Genomic DNA, 5,033 nt, shown 5'->3' with positions numbered 1-5,033 from the left:
CTCCGCCGGTCGCGGTGCCGTCCATCCGGAGCGCTTCCTCCCTCGCCCGAGGCTGGGGGCGGGGGCCGTGGGAGCGGAACCCGGGCTCTCTGGGACCCGCTCGCTTTCCTCGCGACCGGCTTTATTTGAGTTTTCAGTGAATGTGGGGAATCACAGTGACTTGCGTTTCCTTGGTCGCGGTGCCGTCCATCCGGAGCGCTTCCTCCCTCGCCCGAGGCTGGGGGCGGGGGCCGTGGGAGCGGAACCCGGGCTCTCTGGGACCCGCTCGCTTTCCTTCCGACCGGCTTTATTTGAGTTTTCAGTGAATGCGGGGAATCACAGTGACTTGCGTTTCCTTATCACTTAGGCAAATAGGTCTGTGCAGAAGCGGAGCGCAAGGTAGCTTCCCGCGTGCGGGCGGCGGCGGGGAGAGGGACGCCGCCTGGACGGACGGGTCTTCTTTGTGGACATCCGTCTGGGGTTGGGGAGCGGCATGGCCTTTGGACTCACACCGTCTCCGCTCGGCCGCTGTTGGTTGTTGACTTTGGGCAAATAACTTAACATCTCTAAAGTCTGTTCCCTACCCCTGGAAGGGGGCCGAAGCTGGCCGTGCCCCGAGAAGCCGTTTCATTTCGCAGACATGGTCTGCACACGGCAGGATTTAATCAAGGCCGTACTGCAGCCACCTCTTGACTCACCTCTTTGTGGCAGGAAAGTTGCCCAATTAACGATGAACTCAAGTGACTAAGGATGGGCTGGTGTACACACAGGCTCTGAAATCTGCTCTGCCGCGAGATCTTGGGTAAATTACTTGTTTCATTTCTGTTGTGGGGGCAATCCTTGTCTCATAGTAACTGTGAGGATGGAATGGGTTACTACATCTCATGGCACACAAACTAATTACTAAAATTCTAGGGCACATAAAAATATTTTTTGCCGATCTGACAAAAATAGGTATAATTTTGATTCAGTCACACTGGACGGCTATTGTGTTCTCTGTTGTCATTTTAAAAATTTGACAACCGCCGATCTGACAAAAATAGGTATAATTTTGATTCAGTCACACTGGACGGCTATTGTGTTCGCTGTTGTCATTTTAAAAATTTGACAACCTACATAGCCAGGTATTGCATGTTTTAAAAATTCTTGCGGCACACCGGTTGGAAATCACTGACCTGAAGCACTGGAACCTTACCTGGCATCTAGTAAGTGCTCAATAAATGGCTACTGTTATCCTGGCTTCCTACTGGGGGTAAGAACTCTTGTGGTTATTCTGCCTTCCATCCCAGTGATACAGACTTCTGTGCTTCTTATTCTTGTAAAGCGTTCTCTAGGTTTGGGAACCAATATTTATATAGATCGATAGAGAGACAGGGATTATGCAAGTTTATTTGGGAGACAAAAACTGAAAGATAAAGTCTCAGAGAATAAAGGCACAGTGTGAGAAAAAAAAAGCAAAGACATGAAATAAGCAAGGGTAGTTGCTTTCATTTCTAAAGATGTTATTTGGTTGGTAAAAACAGGATAAAACAGAGTAAGTTAATAAAGTTCATTTTATTTAAATATATCTTTAAAGGCATAGCAGTGATCAGTGAAGAAGAAAGCCCAGGTGTGGGAAAACTACTCCAACCAAGAAAGTAACACACAGGCAAGACACATCTAAGTTAGTAAAAGGTCAGTTGCACCAGTCCTCACATAAGAGAATACTCAAGAGAAAAGGAAATTCAGATCCTAAGGGTTAAACTCCAAAGGTGGACAACTGCTTGCATTTACTGACAAGCTGACCATGAATTCCAGGTAAGGTTGAAATTTTTCTTCTTTCTTGGTTGGTCTCTCTCAGCATATATTCCATTATGTATTGAAAATTGTTAGAACCACAGACTCTCAGAGGCCATCCAACTGAACTGACTGACTACTGATCTGCACTGTTACTTTCATAATTTAAAGGTTAATAGTCTCTCACAAGCATCTTTTTTCTCTGTAAAATGTAACCTTAAAAGTTTTGCTGATATGTGGATTTGATCCCTGTAGGCACATACCATTCATTTTAAAAGCGTAAACATGTAGAAAGAGGACCCAGTATGTACACGCTCAGCACCAATTTAGCGGTGTGTATACTCTGCTCTTTGCTATACCCTAGATGACCTGGATATTTCTAGTGTACTCTGGACATATTACCTAGTCTGTCAATATTGTCCTTCAAATTGATAGAAAGCAGGGACTGGGTGATGTTCTTGCAATTAATTCTACACAGAGATGCATACAGATGACGAATGAAGCCTCCTGTGGTGACCTGCCAGTGTTCTCCGAGGACTAAATGCTGAGCCTCAGAAACTAGAGCAGCCATCCTTTTGTCAACAGATCTCCAAGGGCCTCAGGACAGGGGATAAGAGATATTCATCTCTGCCCAATTTTACTGGATTTCAGCCCTTTATGTTGCTGCCAAGATGAGTCTTCTGAGTCCTGACCTTTTCCCCCTGGACAACTTTACCATTTTGTATATCTCAATAAACAGTTTGGTTCTTACCTGGGAATAGCTATCCTAGATAAGCAAAATTATCACTCATGTCCAACCTACTGGTCCTTTCTCCTGCCTTTCTGGACCCTCCAGTAGTGCGATATACAAACAAAGCGTTCATTTCACAAAGAGAATCAATTTCCTAGGGGAAGAGGGTCAGTGAAAGCCCTGCAGAGAAAAGGCCTGAACTGGGTTTTGCCAGGTGAATGGGTGGGGCATTCCAAGCAGCTCAAAGAACGCCTTGGACAGCTAGGGGCCTGTATTCCCAGCAGTTTCCCCACCCTTCTAATAATACCCCTGGAGTATCACTCCCAGCAGTGATTCTGAGTGCTAAAGGACTGGGGTGCCTTCTAGGAGAGGTATTAAAATACAGGCAGTAGGCCTTTTAGAGGGGGGCATGCAACCTTCTCTCCATTACAACAGAAGAGATTCTCTGAAGGTTTTTAAATAAAAGAATAGCAGGATTCAATCTTGGAAAAATGACTTCTAAATACAAATATGTAGCCTGGCTGGTGTGGCTCAGTGGTTGAGCATCAACCCATGAACCAAGAGGTTCCTGGTTCGATTCCCAGTCAGGGCACATGCCCGGGTTTTGGGCTCGATTCCCGGTGGGGGGTATGCAGGAGGCAGCTGATCAATGTGTCTCTCTCATTGATGTTTCTATCTATCCCTCTCCCCCTCTCTCTAAAATCCGTAAGTATATATTTAAAAAGAATAAATATAAACATGTATTTCCAGTTCCCTAATGGAAATAGCTACTGGAAAGTCCTGCAAGTTCTCAAATATTTGTATGAAATTCCCAAAAATCTGCACATAAAGCATACAATTTGATCAGTTTTGACACATGTATACATGTAATAAACTATGACCACAATAAAAATTAAGAACATTTTTATCACCCCAGAAGTTTCCTTGTACTTTTTTTGGTTATAAATATGTTTTCATTGATTTCAGAGAGACGAAGGGAGAGGGAGAGAGAGACAGAAACATCAATGATGAGAATTATTGATTGGCTGCCTCCTGCACACCCTCCACTTGGGATGGAGCCCACAATCTGGGTATATACCCTGACCAGGAATCAAACTGTGACCTCCTGGTTCATAGGTCAATGCTCAACCATTGAGCACAACTGGCCAGGCTCCTTGTACTTCTTTGTAATCCATCCTCCTTACTACCATCCCCACCACTGGTCTTCTTCCTGTCATTGTAGACACTAACATGCCTCCCCCCAAACTGGGCCCGTCAGGGTCTTTCTCCAGGGAATCTGGATCTGGAAAGGACACAGTGGCAGAAGGTGGCTGAAGCTGTCCTCCAATGACAACTGCCTAGAGCAGCGGTTCTCAACCTGTGGGTCGTGACCCCTTTGGCGGTCGAATGACCCTTTCACAGGGGTTGCCTAAGACCATCCTGCATATCAGATATTTACAGTACGATTCATATCAGTAGCAACATTATAGTTATGAAGTAGCAACGAAAATAATTTTATGGTTGGGTCACAACATGAGGAACTGTATTTAAAGGGCCAGAAGGTTGAGAACCACTGGCCTAGAGGGACAATCCACACATTCCTGCTACAGATATCTGTGGGCTGGTTCTTGCCTTCTGCAGCTTGTTTGTTTTTTCAGTTCTATGAGCTGCCTAATATCCTTTTACATATCCTTTATTGCTTAATTGTGTCTGTTGCTTGCAAACATAGAACCCACATACACTGCACTTCCTCCTATAGTCACTATTTCAGGGAATGGCACCATGAAATTCTAGTCTCTCAAGCCTAACCTAGAGTAATTCCTTAAAACTTGAGTCTTTATCATGTGTCATCTTCTAACACATTAAATCCTGCCCATTCTTCTCCCTGCTCAATATTCTGTCTCTATAAAATTCTTGCTTGTTCTACTCATTATTTTTCTAGTACCTAGTACAGTGTTTGGCACTGAGCAGGTACTCAATAAATGCTTGCTGAGTGATTGAACGAAAGGTGATATTGTCCATCACCCTTAGAAACAAAAACAGATGGATGGATGAGTATTTACATGTGTGCGTGTTTACCAGGGTGGGAAAGACTTCTAAGTTAGCTTTTAATGTATCGCAGAAGCAAGTGATACAGCTGAACCAGGACTTTTGATTCCCAATTCCATGCCATTTCCATTATATTATTATACTTTGTACCCTTTTCCTTGGAGTTCCGTTTCTTCTTCCATCCTGCTCGGGTCCTTACTTCACCAAGTACCAGACTATTAACACTAGATAGAACTCTAAAATGTAACCCCATTCCAAGGGTATTTGCTTATTAACCAAGGGTAGGGGGTAGGTGCATGCAATAGAGCAGGGGTCCTCAAACTTTATAAACAGGGGGCCAGTTCACTGTCCCTCAGACCGTTGGAGGGCTGGACTATAGTTTTAAAAAAAACCTCTATGAACAAATTCCTATGCACACTGCACATACCGTATTTTGAAGTAAAAAAACAAAACGGGAACAAATACAATATTTGTATTTGCATGTGGCCCGCGGGCCGTAGTTTGAGGACCCCTGCAGTAG

General features: G+C 44.3%; 1 long non-coding RNA gene across 1 annotated transcript; it reads left to right on the top strand.

Moving 5' to 3' along the window:
- Positions 1-167: 167 nt before the first annotated feature.
- LOC106726605 lies at positions 168-2,541 on the top strand. Its single transcript, XR_001362669.1, has 2 exons — positions 168-781; positions 1,556-2,541. It is a non-coding gene; the product is annotated as an uncharacterized LOC106726605 (long non-coding RNA).
- Positions 2,542-5,033: the final 2,492 nt, after the last annotated feature.

The sequence above is a fragment of the Myotis brandtii genome, unplaced genomic scaffold (assembly GCF_000412655.1).
Source record: "Myotis brandtii unplaced genomic scaffold, ASM41265v1 scaffold29, whole genome shotgun sequence".
Classification (NCBI taxonomy): Eukaryota; Metazoa; Chordata; class Mammalia; order Chiroptera; family Vespertilionidae; genus Myotis; species Myotis brandtii.
The sequence above is the reverse complement of the archived record's forward strand: the minus strand, read 5'-3'. Positions and strand labels throughout refer to the sequence as shown.